Source organism: Mya arenaria, chromosome 3, assembly GCF_026914265.1.
Source record: "Mya arenaria isolate MELC-2E11 chromosome 3, ASM2691426v1".
NCBI lineage: Eukaryota > Metazoa > Mollusca > Bivalvia > Myida > Myidae > Mya > Mya arenaria.
Window position 1 is genome coordinate 72,529,398 of NC_069124.1, and position 17,523 is coordinate 72,546,920.

General features: G+C 35.5%; 1 long non-coding RNA gene across 1 annotated transcript; it reads right to left on the minus strand.

Annotated features, from left to right (window-relative positions):
* Nucleotides 1-902: 902 nt before the first annotated feature.
* LOC128229368 (uncharacterized) lies at nucleotides 903-2,391 on the minus strand. Its single transcript, XR_008260085.1, has 3 exons — nucleotides 2,323-2,391; nucleotides 1,610-1,680; nucleotides 903-944 (listed from the first exon to the last, which is right to left on the minus strand). It is a non-coding gene; the product is annotated as an uncharacterized LOC128229368 (long non-coding RNA).
* Between the last annotated feature and the right edge of the window lie 15,132 nt (nucleotides 2,392-17,523).

Genomic DNA, 17,523 nt, shown 5'->3' on the forward strand with positions numbered 1-17,523 from the left:
TGATGATGATGATGATGATGATGATGATGACACTATGCTATGCCAAAACCTCAACACATTTTCTTCAAACAAAAAAGGACAGTCATTCAGAATAACTTTTATTATATCATTTGAGAAAATAAACTCATACAATCAACGAAATAAACATGCATCTGTAAAATCACAAGTCATGTTATGTGTTCTTTAAATTCAACTTAATAAAGAAAATAAATATTGGTTGCAGTAAGCAATGCGCATCACTTCTAATAAACATTCCAACAGACTGAAAAATAAATCAACAGAAATGGAAAAACTGTTTGCAAGTCAGCTAGTATCTTATTTTATGCCTTATCAGATTGCTATGCAAGCTGGAAGCTTACAAAATCACTCTTAAGTCTGTTGCCTAAGAAGAAACAAGTATGGACATCCTTTTCCTGAGGTCAAGAGAAAGTATCTTGGAGGTCTTGAACTCACAACCTTGAATTTGGGGCTTATCCTCTAGACCACTTTCACCGTTTCACATTTTAAAGAGCCCAGTTTACAATATGGCATTTGCAAGGATGTGCCCTATTAACAGATTTTTTGAAGTCTTAAAAATTGAACTGAACAAAATAGTTCTCCTTTATTTGGTCTGCCGATGCCATCTGTTTTTGTAGTTATCTTCCCTCCATAATATAGGAAAGCCACTTAAAGCGTATATAAATCCTTTACCATTTTACCCTTTTAAAATTTATGTTCGGATTTATTTAATAATCACGGACCAACAGATGACTTTTATCATCAACTTCACATCAGTATGTAAGTCATTAAATATTTGAGATGACAAGATGTTCCACTGAACGCTTTGTTTCCATCTTGCACTCATTTTTCCAAGGAAGGCGTTGCAGTTGTGTTAAGATAATTGCCATGCATTGCAGTTCAATCCTCATACAATGGCATTTTTGATTACATTCGGATTCCAGTGCCTGAAATAGAAAACAGAAAATACAACAATAATAGGAATTATATTTTCAGATCAATTATTTTAAAAGCCTGTACAACAACAGAAAAGTATTCACAAAACATTAAGTGCAACACCAATTTAAAGCTGCATCCTTACAGTTTTACTGTTCTGACACCTTTTTTATTTTTGTCTTTAAACGAGCCAATTGGCAATTATTGTGCAAATGTATGGAAACCAGTGATATTAGACTGCTGACATAATATCAGATCACAGTCTTTCATATACAAGTTTGAAAATTTGGTAAAAAATCCTCCAACTAGTCATATAAGGTCACACATAATAGAACAGATTTCAATTGTTTGGAAAATATTTTTTTGCTATTGCTCTAAGCCAAATAATTAATTATATGTGTAAATTTAAATTAATTACTCCTTTGGGCTTTTGAAGAATGACCAAGAAGAACTGTCAATCTGCGAGAGAGCAGCTTTTAGCTCTGGACTACTGGTTAATTAAAAAATATGAAATGAAATTGTTATCATGTTTAAATTCATCTACAATGTTGATATTTTAATACTGTCAATCCTTGTTGGTTAATTGTACAAACATGCAGGTACTTTTGGGCTTAAACCAATAGGATACTTGACTGTTAAATTATTGTCCGAATTTCGAAAATAGCACAACCATTACCTCATCTGCCTTTTTTCATTAGAACAAGCCGGGAATCAGAGTCAGCTGCACCCCTGGTACCATACTCTTCTCTGAAAATGACAATAAGATTAAAATTTAAATGTCTGCATTTCATTGGCACAGTAAAAATGTCAGCATTTTTCAATATTTCTGCATCACCACCACTGGTGGATATCAAAGAATTTAGTCTTGAAAGAAATGTGTGCTGGTTTATGCGTTCAAACTCATTTTGTTAAACCAATAGAATGAAGATCTAATTTATTTAGAGAACTATATTAGTGAACAGAGCCGAGGTATTCAATTGTGCCATTACATTAAGTTGTTCGCTACCAACACTCACGGACATATAAACCATACATCCTTGGTTAAAAGAATGTAAATCTTAATTATAAAAAATTAAAGTTAATGATATGAAATGTATGAGATAAATATACTGAGAAAGAAAGTCTAACCTATTATCGATCTAAGTATAGTCAGATTCAGACTTATTTGTTATTAAAAAATAAAATAGAGTATTTGTTTTTTTTAATATTTGCCACTGATCACTGGAGCTTCAAAATTGTTATTTACTAAATTAGAATCTGTCAAATGAAAGAAGACTTTACCCCACCCACTAAAAATTAATAACATTTCCAATTAGTTTCTCATTAGTGCTCTTTAAAAACTATTTTTATATTATATTAAAATACAATAAGTATAAAAATAACACTTACACACAAATAAGTGGTAAAAGTTCGCTCCTCATTCTGTCTTTGGACTAACATATATCTTGGTTGTTTGAACATCTTCTTGGTCGGCCATGATGGAATATTTTCTTACGACCCGTATTATGTCCGAGGCCATATCTTGATACTACCCGAGGAGTTCCGATTGATGTTTTACGTGAAAATTAGTGTCATGGTCAATGGATAATAGTTTTCAGTAAACAGCAGTTTCACAACGTCGAAGAAAATAATTATTAATGTTTGTTTTAAGTAATTCAATGATTTGTACTCAAAAGTTTGTGTTAAATAATGACTCAATCATATTTTGAGTGCACAAGCTATCATCAAATACACGGACACACGAGTAACAACCATTTTAACATGTTTAAGTGAGTTATTTTTGTAATTCTAAAATGTACTTTCCAGTGTTCATATCTCGTATATAATAAGTAAAAGCAGGGAATTTAAATTTTCATATATAGGTAAAACGATTGTTTTAATTTTATCATCTTTTGTTCTTATCGCACTTATTTTCTTAACTGAAAAAAGGCACAATCAGTAAAAATAATTTGAAAATAAAATCCCTGATCGATTAGTATAAAATTGATCTGTTTGTTTTTCGTACATACGGGCAATAAAGCAATGCTGGCCGTCATGTTATTCTTTGTCAAGACGATGTCTTGAAACAGAAACATCGTTATTCCACCAACTGCACTAAAAATAGTATGACCGTGTCGCATTTGCAGATCTCTTTGAAACTGCTACAATTATATTGTCCCACGATTCAATCCATAGTGGCATTTTTTATTTTTTTTGAGACAGATGTTCATGTTATACAAACAAAACCTTATCATTTATAAATGAGAACTTTTATTGCAATTTAAAGAACATTTATTTACATAATTATATGATATGTTTTTGAAGAAATAGATAAAAAAGAATGCTTTTTTGTTTCGCTTTCGCTTGCCTCTGATATGCCTTAAATTAAAAAACTATCTTACTGTCAACAATCCAAATCCAGTATTGCAGATGTAATCACTTTTGGATATCAAAGAACAACTGTTGTACTCAGACTGATTTCTATTTCCACATGATGTAATGATCTTATCTGAAATTGATTCGATTCGATGCCGTATTTGAACATTCTCATTCATCAGAGGTTTGACAATGATAAATCTGTAGTACGCATAGCATCATCGCTATGGTGTACGAGAATGTGTTTGAAATGCCTTTATCCTGAATAGGATTATACCATTTCTTCAGAAATAAAACATACAAAACAAAAATAAGACCCCTGGTCCCGATTTCTCGAAACTTCTTAAGTCCCTTATAACAGGATTAAGCTAAGCTCACTATTTTTGTTGTTCAATAAATTGCATAATATTAACTTCTTTAAGAGTTTTTATACTGTAGATAGGAGTTGGCATTATGATGATCACAATAAACCATTTTTCATTTATCAAAACTCAATTTAAGTATGTATTTTGGCTCATTGAAATAAGCTACTTAAGCCTGTTAAGCTTAAGAACTTTCGAGAAATTGGGGCAGGTGGTCGTATTTCATTCACCTTGGGACCATTGGTCTTTATTAATAAGTTTAATGACATGGAAGGAACCACTAGATATTGGCATACCACATATCTTAGTTGTTGGCATTGCGGCTATGGATAAAAATATGTCATTAGGCTTTGATAAATAAGTCAACACAAGAGACAATGTTGTTTGAAACGGATGCACGAAACACATTATTTTAAACAAATCATAAAAGTAGACCAGGGTTTATTCATTTTGAGTTTGGTTTTAGTTTTATATTGGATGAGGTTTGACTCAGGTATCTCGAGTGCGCGACGTATGAAGTTGATCACTCGACTTTATGTCCTACGGGTATTGATCTTAAACATATAACCGCCCGTAAAAGTCATCAAAATGTTATTGCGCTGTTTGAAAATATAATTCATTGAACTACTGGAAGAACTAAGAAATATAATGTCTTAACGCAGACTTAAATTAAGGGTAAAAATAATGAATCTACGGGAATTCCAATACGTCGATCTACGATTATAGCACAGACATTACACAGAGGCATCAATGAGAGTTACATTTAGGAACATTGATTTAATTATATAAAACATAAATGCTGCCATATTATCCCCTTCGAATATAATAAAGGTGTATAAAAACGTTATACGATGAAGAGTTTCAGACCACCATGACGTTGGATTTTTACTTGACAGCCCAGCTGTTTGCAATGAGAAATAAACGTTACCCAAATACTTATCAATGATTTACCTCTGCATGTCGGATTACTGCTTCGTCGATTAATTTTACCTGGTTTTATTTTTTTCTCAAGCAAAGCTTTTGTTAAGGCTTCAAAAGAAGTACAAAGCGTTTAAGGATTTTCGTGTCAATTATGGACGAACTCCTAGCAACTCCCTGATGTACAGGAAACTACCGCGTATCGTGTTTAATTTTCATTTAAGACTCTTCCTCAAAGATAAGAAATATGCAGGTGTTTAATTCGGTTTTTTTTTAGAAAAAAAGCTGTAGTAAACAAGTGTATTTCCCATTCGTGCCCAGATCAGTTCTAAGGCTTATCAGATGTTATATCTCACAAAAACAAATTACCAATAATTTAGCTGATGTCAGTTCAAATTGATCAACTGTCTTTGCCATCTCGTCGAAACCAATTAAAGCAACGCTATTGAGTTAACTAGAAGTACCTTTCTTAGTGCTTTACTGACTGTTACAAGGTGATATCCAATCACTTGTTTATAAATTGACTGTTACCTTTCGGTTCTTTGTCTGCAGTCGTATATTGTTTATTGACTGTGCATGTATATACTTGCTTGCCTTGTGTCATAAAATTTTGTATTTAACATTCATATTTCCAACATTGTATAAACGACCATGTATCCTCAATCAACTGAAGGAAGTTATATAAACACGTTAACTGTTCGGTATTCTGGAAACCATTGTGATTACTTTTATTTTTAATACTAGTACACACTATTTGCTTAAGAGAAACAGTACTGCAACTTACATAATTATATATTTTAATATATGTACCAATGCTTGAGAAATGGTAACATTAATGTAACTTAAAGGCCCGATGGGCCGGGTGTTATCATCATTTATATTTGTATTGTGAATACCATGTGTAACGCACATGTCACTATAATAAACAACTTACTTACTTTCTTACTTACTTATATGTGAATATGTTCCCATTAGTGTATGGTTTAGTACGCATTAAACATCACCTGAGTTCTCACTGACCCGTTCTTATTTAAGGTGGTAACCCAAATTTTGTATCTAAAATAAAAGTTGGTGTTTACTGTATGTCCATTTGACCGTGTGTTTGCTTGGCTCTCTGATATAATCATGATCAGAATTGTTTCTTTCCGACCACTGTGTTTCAAATAAATTTGCAAAACATTGCTTGCATTATTGCAACGACAGTACTTAGCTGTCAAGTAAATCACTTTTACAAATGTTGTTTTGCAGACACATAAGAACTGTTTTCCATAACCAATTTCGGTGTAGCATTATCCCTAATACAATAATATTCCAACGCTATAGAGAAAACGATTTAAGCTATAGAGTATTATACAAGGATATATTTGTTTTCATAGTTCTATAAGCAAATCACTTTGCGCTGCTCCATGGTGATCAACAAAGTTGACCAAAACCAATTTAATTCGACACCATACTCTTCCTAAACCTGAATAGGGCGACGCTTTCTTAACTTTATTTCCATGTTACACATTAAATTTCTTAAACGAAGAAAAACAACTTAGCTGTCCATTTCATCATATTTATTTTTGTTCATTTACATTTAAAAGGTTTGGAATGTTTGGCGAGACTCCCCTTTCACATATATAAATATCTGGGCCAAATTGACCACAGCACAAATTATTTAGGCCCAATGGCCATAGCGCAAAAAAACTAATTTTGGGCCCACTTGACCCAAAATGAATTTTGAAATAAAATGGTCCGAAAATGTTGACCCGATTAAAGGCCAACTGGTCAGCTGCCAAACTTTGGCGTCTTCCATGGCGACCTACCCCAAAGCCTCAGGGTTGAAAATAAGCAATCAATTATTGCAGCAGTTAAACAATACAATTTAGTTCAGCTCAGCAAATATGCAAATCAGTATCAACTATCAATTACAAGTATTCATTCTTTAGCAAATGTAAGTGAATTCCGTCACGGAAAAGCAATGTTCAGAAAGCACTTTAAAATGGTTAATGATAAATTTGCTTAAGATTTGGATAGAAAATGTGCTGCCGAGCGCTAACCAATAGAAGTATGGCGTACTTAGTACAACGGGTATTGACGCGGTGTTCAACGTACAAAACCCTTTCAACAAAAGCAAGGTATCATGATAATTTACACATTCTGCTTAGGAGACACAAAATACATTTTTTCATATAGTCTATGGGAGCCTCGCCGGACTTGGATTCTTCGGGGTATTCGTCTGGCAACTTCTAATGGCCGTTGCGCACATTGAACTTTCTGCACTGGGTCGCCAGCTTCCCCGGTTTTACGTCATTCAATAGAGCTATGGTAATGGCAAAACTGAAATATTCGAACAACACAACAGAAGAGAGCAACTATTTACATCGAAAAATGATAATATAATGCGTTTTATGCTAATGTTTGTATATAAAGCGTACCGCTCGGCTGCCTAAAATATGCAGGGGGGGTAGGGTGGGTTTTTTTAAATGACGATGAAATTAATTCCATAACTTTTAACACACCTTGTACTGACGATGGCTCGATTCGAAAGAAAGCTTTACCACAAAGGATTATTACTTGTAAAGCGAGAATTTACTTGACCAATAGAAATTTAGAAGAGCGATAAACAACTCATGCGAATTGACCCTACGTTGACCTTCGGTTAATAACAACTAACATTTCACTTGTTGATAACCTCGGTAACTCGACATGAGTAACCGGAATTATCAACAAAGTTGACCAAAACCAATTTAATTTGACACCATACTCTTCCTAAACCTGAATAAGGCGACGCTTTCTTAACTTTATTTCCATGTTACACATTAAATTTCTTAAACGAAGAAAAACAACTTAGCTGTCCATTTCATCATATTTATTTTTGTTCATTTACATTTAAAAGGTTTGGAATGTTTGGCGAGACTCCCCTTTCACATATATAAATATCTGGGCCAAATTGACCACAGCACAAATTATTTAGGCCCAAATGGCCATAGCGAAAAAAAACTAATTTTGGGCCCACTTGACCCAAAATGAATTTTGAAATAAAATGGTCCGAAAATGTTGACCCGATTAAAGGCCAACTGGTCAGCTGCCAAACTTTGGCGTCTTCCATGGCGACCTACCCCAAAGCCTCAGGGTTGAAAATAAGCAATCAATTATTGCAGCAGTTAAACAATACAATTAAGTTCAGCTCAGCAAATATGCAAATCAGTATCAACTATCAATTACAAGTATTCATTCTTTAGCAAATGTAAGTGAATTCCGTCACGGAAAAGCAATGTTCAGAAAGCACTTTAAAATGGTTAATGATAAATTTGCTTAAGATGTGGATAGAAAAGGTGCTGCCGAGCGCCAATGTGAAGCGAAGATAATCTGAGCTGAACTCCCCAAAGAACAAATTTGGGGCGGCAGCACAAGGGGAGCCCCGCCTTCTTGATACGAGATGGTAGCTTTCAATATAATCCGCATTATTCTACTAAGCAGCAGTTCGTATATAACTGTTATATTTCAGGCAAAGTGAGTTTTAGCTTAGCTGTTTCTGATACAAATTGCCAAATTCTGGTTGAATAACTCGTTGCCATCGTCTGTTAAATGGACGCCATCTTGCAATAGATACTTGTTTGAAATAGTGTGGGCCAAGAAGCACCCCCTTTTCTTTGAAATGTAATTTTTGCAGAAGCTGTTCAGGCGCCTTTTAGCGTTATACATAGCAATGTGATTTTTTGAATAGCGCCATGTTAATCTAGGTAAAATTTGCGAGAACACAACTATGGTACCAGGTAAGATGTTGCCAATATTATCTACCAGCATCTTAAAATGCTTTATAAACTCAGAAATTTTTATCCTTCCAATATCATTCCCGCCGCAATGCATAATGATCATGGCTGGTGGCTGGCACATGTTTACGCGTTTCAGACGGTTAATCTTTCTTTCCATTTCCTTAATGCCTAAGCCCCCGTAACCCTGCCACCACAACTTGCATGACTCCATTTTCAAGTTAGGATCAGACATCCACGCATGCATAAACGCGTTCCTGACGATAGATGACCCCACAACCCATACGTGCTTAGGAGAACCTAAATATGAAATAATATACAAACAAACTTAAAAATTGTTTCCGATCAATTAAAAGTAATCAACGATATGAGAGAAATGATCAAATCATAGGTACTGCGAATTCTAATGAAACAGTATACATGTACTATTAAAACCCATTAAACTTCTTCACATGCCAGATAGAAGTGCAGCCTAACGGAACGGCGGTTATTACTACACACTAAATTAAAACGTTAATTTAAACAGGGCAATGACTGTGTGTTGCCGGTTTTGATGTATGATTTATAAGCCTCTGACTTCCATCGACCCGCGGCCTTAATAATGTCAACAGGGCAGCCTACCAAAGCGGCGGTTGTTGCTGCACCTATTCTAAATGAATGTGTATTATATTTAGAATACTCAATGTTTAATGAAGAGAGGCACTTTTTCAATATAGCTGAAAATTGACCGCGTGTCAATAGTTTGCCATCCAGATGACAGAGCAAGGGGCCTCTGACTTTGGGCCGTCTAGCAATAAACTGCCTCATGGCCAACACAGGGCATGTATTCTTAGTAGCCTTCGGGATTTTTATACTATGGCCACGAGATGTTTGGTCTGTTTTAGAACCCCTTATATTCACAATGAGAGCATTTTCTGGCGAGGCCAAAAACACGTCATCAATTGCAACTACCCTATTTGTTAGCTCTTGTTTTGTAACAGTGATTTCACCCACCCGGAAAAAGCCAAAAAAAGCTAAGCTGAAAGCAGCGGATAACAACTGACTTTCATAATGATTGGTGGTAACAAAAGGTAATACTCCAATTATTTTTTCTAGCAAGCCCAACGTTATAGGTAGCCTTGTTCTAGAGGGCGGTTTGCCTTTTTGGATGCCATTAAGTATACGATTAATAATGTAATTTTCTGTGGCGTCTGGGTGACCGAAAAGCTTGCATTGGCATCCGACCGCACATTTGTAGAGCTTAATGGTATTGTATGTTAGCTTTTCTAAAGAAAGGTATGACAAAAACATGACAATATGATCGACCTCCGGTGGCCAAGTATCCGGGTATTGATACAGAAATCGAAAATCCCGATACCTTTTAAGCCCTACATTATATGACTCCAGTGTGTTAACTGACAATGACGACGATATTAGTCGTCTACTTTCATTTCTGAGATCAGCGACAGAAAATTTTCTGGCAGTTGTTCTTGGCGAGTAGCTAAAGGTGCTAGCCGGTGGAATCTCTGCCACTGTTTGCGTGAAATGGAATCAGCAATTTCGTTTGCATGTGTATCAATGTGCATTGCCTTAAAGAAAATATTAAACTGCATGCATTTCAAAACAAATCTTCTCACTAGCTTCATGACCCGCTTTGACTTTGCTGTTTGCTTGTTTATTATAGAGACTAGCGCTAAATTATCTATACGAAAAATGATTCGCTTATTTGCCAACAGCGGCGCCCACAAGTAAACGGCTAAAACAACTGGGACCATTTCAAGAAATGTGATGTCCTTCATGACATTATCTTTTATCCAGTGCTTGGGCCATTGAAAGAAAGCCCACTTGACGTTGAAAAAACACCCACAGCCCAACTCAGCGCTACCCGCACTGTCGGTAAAGAGTTGCAAGTTTTCATTTTCATACCAATCCTTTTCAGAAATGGGACAAAGGCCGTTAAATTCTGACAAAAAACTAAGCCACATAAGAAAGTCTTCGCGCATGCCTTGCGTTATCCTTAATTTGTAAAATTTAATTTCCAATCCAGACATAGAGTCATAAAAGCGCCGTAAAAAAGCTCTACTCGAGCGAATAGCTTGACCAAAGAAACACAATTTTCCTACCAATGACTGAAGATCACCTAATGTGATTTTTTTCTTGTTAACATAAGGTGACAGCAAGGACTTCAATTCCTCAATTTTAACGAGTGGGATCCTTATAATAACTTTGCAAGAGTCGATCTCAAGGCCAAGGAATATTAAAACAGTTGTGGGTCCTACGCTTTTCTCTTCATTTATCGGGACACAAATTCCGTTGCAAATTGTATGAAATGTTTTTAGTAATATACCACAATCGTTTGTTTTATCGGGCCCGCCAAAAATAAAATCGTCTAGATAGTGGTCAAGAGATGGTAGTCCTGATAATGTTTTTACAAGCCAATGGATAAATGTTGAGAAAACTTCAAAATAGAAAGGGGCGCAGCTGACACCGAACGGAAGATTAAGGTCGATGTATATTGCCCCTTGTACTTTCATTCCCAGTAAATCCAAATCACACGGATTAATAGGCAATAGCCGAAATGCTGATTTTATGTCTCTTTTAGCCAATAAGCAATTTGGGCCTAAATCGAGAATCATATCAACCACCTTATCGAATGACGTATACGACACAGTTTTAATTTCATCTTTAATACCCCCATTTATACCACCGGTTTTTCTCGGAAAGCTGAGATGGGTAATAAGACGGTGCCCTCCGTCCGATTTTGGGACGAGCCCTAATGGCGAAATATGGAGATCTGAAAAGGGTAGCTCAGTGAAAGGCCCTGCCATTCTGCCTGCTTGAATTTCTTTATTAATTTTATCTAAAACAATTGCCGGATTAACTTCAGCGGACTTTTTGAAGCACAGTACCTAGAAGGGTGATGATTGTTACATATCAGGCAAGAATGTTGATATTTGCATGCTGTGTTGTAACATTGCCTGTAATTATAATCAAAACATTTGGTGGAATTTTGTTTTCCTACATTATTCACGACAGCGAGTGACGGGCCCATAGACAAAAGCCACAACTCATTGTCAATTTTACCAAATGAAAAGCTCAATGGGTCAAATGAGAGGCGCATTCTAAATTGCTGGTCATATTCGAGCCAGCCAAGTCCAGCAAATTTCTTAGCTGCCAGCCTTATATCTCGCCCGTATTTCAGCAACTCTTGGGTTTTATTAGGGTGAGCGGTTAAGAATAAAGAGCTATATACAAAAAAGGCGTCGGTCCATTGTTCAATGTTTGATATTTTGGACGTATCTGGTTTGGCTCTAAGCGCAATTTCGCCGTTCGGGCCTATTGATAATTGTTTTACATCATCTAGAGCGCTTATGGGTTTATCTTGGTCTAATAATTGAGCAAAATCGACATAGCTACCAGAAAATAATCTTAGATTTAATGGAAGCCGACACTGAGTCTCCCAAATGGCTGTGTATGCTTGGCGACATATACATGGTTGCATCCTGCTCTAAAGGTACATTAACTATGGGGGTTATACCTTGCTCACAATGTGCCTGATTCACCAAGGGCGTAGTAAACTCCGGGCTCTGGCTTTGGGCGGCCTGCACGTCCGAATACCTCATGGGTAGCGCGTCGCTGTATGATGTGGCACTAAATGTCGCGGCGCTTGTCGGTACTCCTGACGGCTGAGCCACGTGGCTGGCAGGCGGTGCGTTCATGGTGTTCACCTGTGTGCACGTGGACTGTGTCCCTGTTACCGGCGTGGCCGTCTCGAACCTGGCGCGCTTGGCCGTCCGCAGCTCGTGTATGATATCGCGAAGATCCGTCTCAGACATGTCAATAAATCGAAAAGAAGAGTAAACAAGGAAATGACAGCATGATTAACCATTAGCGAGTAAATCTATTTTAACCACAGCTTATATCACTTACAGTTCTTATAGTTAATATTTACTTTATGACAAGGCCGGAGCCACTAAATCACTATTGCATAATAAATATACTTGTCCCACACAGTTATAAATTTTAATTTCCCCTGAGCTGAAAAGATGCATATTGAAGTCAAGTATTGAAAACAAAAACCCGAATGACAGAACGCGTCCTCTCAGCTCAGATAATTAAGCGGGAGCTATCATTACCATACAGCTTTACAGTAACAAACCAAGGTATAGTTACGTAGTATGCCGGTGACCACGTGCGCTCTGTCAAAAACAGCTGAGCAAATATCGATCATGACTAGACATATGAAAACCAATAATAATGTGAAGCCGATAAATATTACATATCACTTATAAAATTAATTTTGACGAAGCAATATAATTAATATCAAATAGTTGTAATATAATTATTTTTTTATTTTTTTTTTAAAATGACGATGAAATTAATTCCATAACTTTTAACACACCTTGTACTGACGATGGCTTGATTCGAAAGAAAGCTTTACCACAAAGGATTATTACTTGTAAAGCGAGAATTTACTTGACCAATAGAAATTTAGAAGAGCGATAAACAACTCATGCGAATTGACCCTACGTTGACCCTTCGGTTAATAACAACTAACATTTCACTTGTTGATAACCTCGGTTACTCGACATGAGTAACCGGAATTGAAGATGTAATCAATTGTCATTGAAAGCTTTGTGATAGAGTTATCCTTCTATACAACACTATATATAGCATGTTTGTTCCTTTTGTTTCCATGTTATTGTTTTCATGAACGCTACTCTTTCAAATATTTAATTTGCAAAGTTTAAGAAATAAAACTATTACTCTCATTTGTTGCCTCTTGTAATCAAAATATATTACACTTAATTTGTGTTAAAGATATCAAATATGATTTCGATGTTGTTATATCTACTACAGTTCTTCTTAGAATTGTCCAATAGGTATAGGGTACAACAAAAATATCATTTATCTAAGTTTTATTACTATGAAAATCTAATTTTGATTAAATATATTCATACAATTTATTTTGTTATTGTCTTAAATAAGTCAACCGTCAGTTCTCACTTTCGTTTTATTTAAGGAATGAATTGCGGGCTTAATGTCATTTTCGGTGTATGAACGCAATGGGCTGGTCAAAGTGTGTGGAGTCCACGCGTACTTTGACCAGCCCAATTGCGTTCATATCCCCGATAATGACATCAAGCCCGTAATTCATTACTTATATTTACACCAATAGTTCATTATTTCATTCAATAATTGTTAAATTATACTAAATTCCATTTAAAAAAACTTTCAGTAACCCTTGTCTACCCATTCTGTAAATAGAACGACCCGACTGTAACCGGAAGCATTTTTTACAAATGACGTCACAATATCGAGGGAAATGATCAACCACTTGAAAACACTTTTAAACGTTAAATACAAACAGTTATGACAAATACATTTAAAATTTAAAAAAATAACACTTTCTAAAATGTTGATTTATATTTTACGGGACCTTCTGACACAATACAAACAATAACAAGATTAATAACTTTCATGTATAATGTTTTGCGATGAATTGCGAACCGAACATATTCGAAGATGTTGCGTTCATCGATTGATGAAGGCAATGGCCGGAAGGCAGTTCATTTAAGGAATGGAAGTTGAGACGTAAATATTTAGATTTAAATGTTCAAAGGGTATCGTTCATTTGCTGAAGTATCTCTTTGCTTTCGCCTTGTTCCAGAAGGTGTATTCGAAGTACCGTCATATTCATCGCCTCAAAAATAGTACATGTAAAGTATTCTGATGTTGTTTTAGGTGGTGTGTTTAATGATATTTGGATATATTTATTGTAAAACGACAACGATTTAAATATATAGAGGGTTTTCTTGGACCCCATGAACTAAGCTTATCCGAATAATCGCGAATCAATTTGTATGAAAGAAAATCGTTGCACGATCAATTCAGTTCAGTAACTATTTCGTTCCAAAACGGCCTACTTTTTATATTGTTGTAAAATAGTATTGGCAATCATACTAATGTATGACTCTTTCAATTATTAAAGTCTTACTTGAATATGTTTGCTTATACATATTTTATAATAGGCTATTGTGTCAATTTAGATCCATAGTACTTTTATGTCCATGTGTATGTGTCCATATCACATTTCTGTTTCATCAACTCCATTGGTTTTGCAGCTTATCAATGACGTTGGTGGCACTTCTTTCTGTGATTGTTTATTTATCTATTGATCAAGGCATAACGTTCACATGTAAATATTTTTAAACAGCATAACATAATTGTGAGATTTTTATGTTTTGTTGTAATTGATATAAATTCAACTTGGAACGTTCATTTCATAACACTTACATGCCAGGCGTTTGTCATATTTTGCATTTACAGTTGCTGAAATGCTCATTCAATGTCCTTATATTCCAACATGCGTTTTTTTTTTATCTACAAATAGTGCGATCGATTTCCGTGGGCAGTGAATATTTTAAAGGACATACAACTACTAGTATAAAATAAAATTGTCTATTTATTTCTAACACAAAAAAATAAACCATGTATTCAATATCACTGAAATGTAGGTAGATATGAACGAAGGCCGAGTGTGTCATTGGGCCGAAATGAAAAGGACCAGGATAAAATAGTTGCTTGCCGAAATAACCCGAATTCTACCCCCATCTTTATTATTGATTTTAAGACAAATAACATACCACTAATAATTGAATATGGCTGTGTGGGCTGCAGTCAACTGTACATATAGACCATTATGTCGCTTGACCAATATGGATCACTTACTGTGATGTGGCTCACATATAATTTCACAATTTTAGCATGTTGGTATTTCATAACAAAAGTGACAATAAAAAAGTTTAAAGTACATTTTCACAGAGGTCGTCTTTAATGAAAACACTTAACAGCATGCGGTTGATAACGCAATTAATTATAACTTCATACTAAGTTTCTATTCATACAATATCTATCTAAAACTCAACCCAAAAAAATGAACATTATCTTTCGCGCACCGCTTCATAAAAAGTACATAGTTTCACAATATACGCAGCACCGCTCAGGAAAATCAGCCCTTTGATATATTCCCTGTCAGATCATGCGTTCATTTAGTAATGATTTGCGGCCGTTCAATAACTCTATGGTTCAACACTGCATCACTACTACTTAAAAGCTAATGAACATTTTTAGTCAGTCTTCCTTTCGTGTGGGTGATATTTTTCTCTGTATAATGTACGGTCAGGTTATCTACCAGTCATTATCATCCCTTTCTGTTCTAATTATCGCTATGTTATTGAATATTTTATTTCGTCGACATTATCATTCCAGTTGGAGTTATTCTTTATTTTCAGAAAAAAACAACATCGGCCTCTCTGGATTAGGTTTGCTGTTTATACACATTCCAGTTTTGTCTACAAGTACAGGTACGATGACTCGGTGTGTAATGTCTACGCCAGTACATATTGAAACAGCCAATATGGCAGACTGTTGACAGGAAAGGTCATATTCATAACATTTGCATGTGATCAGATGTACAAGCAAATGATTTTTGTTGAGTTTGTTTATGAGAACCGCGTTAACTAATGAACTCACTATGATATGATTGCATTAAATATTCATATAATAGTATTGAAAACTGCTTCCATCGTGTGCGCAAGCTTGAGTTCGACTCAGATAACATATGCATGTGCAGGGCGCACAGAACAGTGCAGCTAACAAGGGATTCAGCTAGGCTCATCAATTTTATTGTTTTTTGTGACATAAAATCAACCACGAGTCACGTATTGAAACTAAAAGGATCGCCAATTACAATTGACAGGGATTTACCAAAAGCAATCAGAGAAGCTCGGAGGAGACTGCGTCCATTTTTCTTAAAACCAAATCGAGTAACCCTACTGCAAATATTATAAATATCTTCCATGGCCGAGGGTGTAAGATAGGTCCATCCGACCCGAGCGTAAGGTTTTTGCGGAAACGAGGTTTACCGAGGAACTTAACTCTGGAACTATTTTATGCGTAGTAAAAATAAATGCGTTTGGATATGTTCGTAGTTGTCATGGATATGTGCGCAGAGATTTAGATTATGTTAATAGTTAAATCGGTCTTTAAATAGTTCTGCGGATAGTGCAGCATTATTTCTTGAATGGTGCGTGAAAAGTTTTTATGATGCCATTTGAAGCGAGAAATAATTCATTAGCATTCTAAATAATAAAATTATTGTCACAAGACATGGCATCCAAAATGCTACAGACGACAGTCTTCAACAAGGAAGGTAATTGTGTTATGACAATAAAAAAGGCGTTCCATACGGGTACTTGTTTTATCTTTGCCCATGGGCAAGATAAGAATTTCTTGCATGGTTAAATTTTTGGATCTACTTATCCCAGGTGGGAGAAACAGATCGTCTACCCAGCAAAATTAGTACGAGATCGTCAGGTAATACGTGATAAGCTGCCAGACAGATTTTCAGTTCTGGACAAAAGCATATTGTACGATGCCAAACAACTTGACGCTTTGGGCATTCCCATGTCTAAGGCGGGTCCTCAAGCACATGGTTTGTCTGATTTACCTGCGAAACACATTGATAACGCTGGCAGCAGTCAAGCTGTTAAAGATAACAACAGTCACAAATTCAATTCAGTACCATTTTCAGTACCCAACAGTTTCAACATCGTCAATAGCGCACCGCCCTCAAAAGATATTGTATCCGTGGCTTCACTCTCCGGATCTCTTCACAACAGAACAACGCTATTTTTACAGTTAATATTTATCAAGTATTGGTTTGAAATAATTGAATCTTAAGATCATAATATCTGAACATTGTATATAAAATACATGACAAAGAAATATTTCAAAATAAGAAATATTTGGCCAGGCTATTACGTGACATGTTATCATCTTCAGGGTTTTATGATATCTGGTTGTTCATGGTTTTGGAAATAAACAAGTGTTTTCAAACTTATCAAAGCAAATTGATAAAGGAAGTTTTATATAAAAAGGTAGTGCCCAATTTCTACAACAGCTTTATGTTATCGTGAAATTAGCATCAGTTTTGATTTCAAAACATCTTTAAATTAAGTTAACATTCCAAAGCATATAATGTAATGAAGTAGATTACGTATATCGTTACATCATCCTGCAACTGAAACCGGTAGATGGCATAAACAAATTAGTTTTCCATACAGTGAATATCTGACAAAAAAGACAGACCAAATAAGACGAAGTGTACCATTGTGTACCATTGTGTGACTGCACCGTATTTGATGATTTAAGGA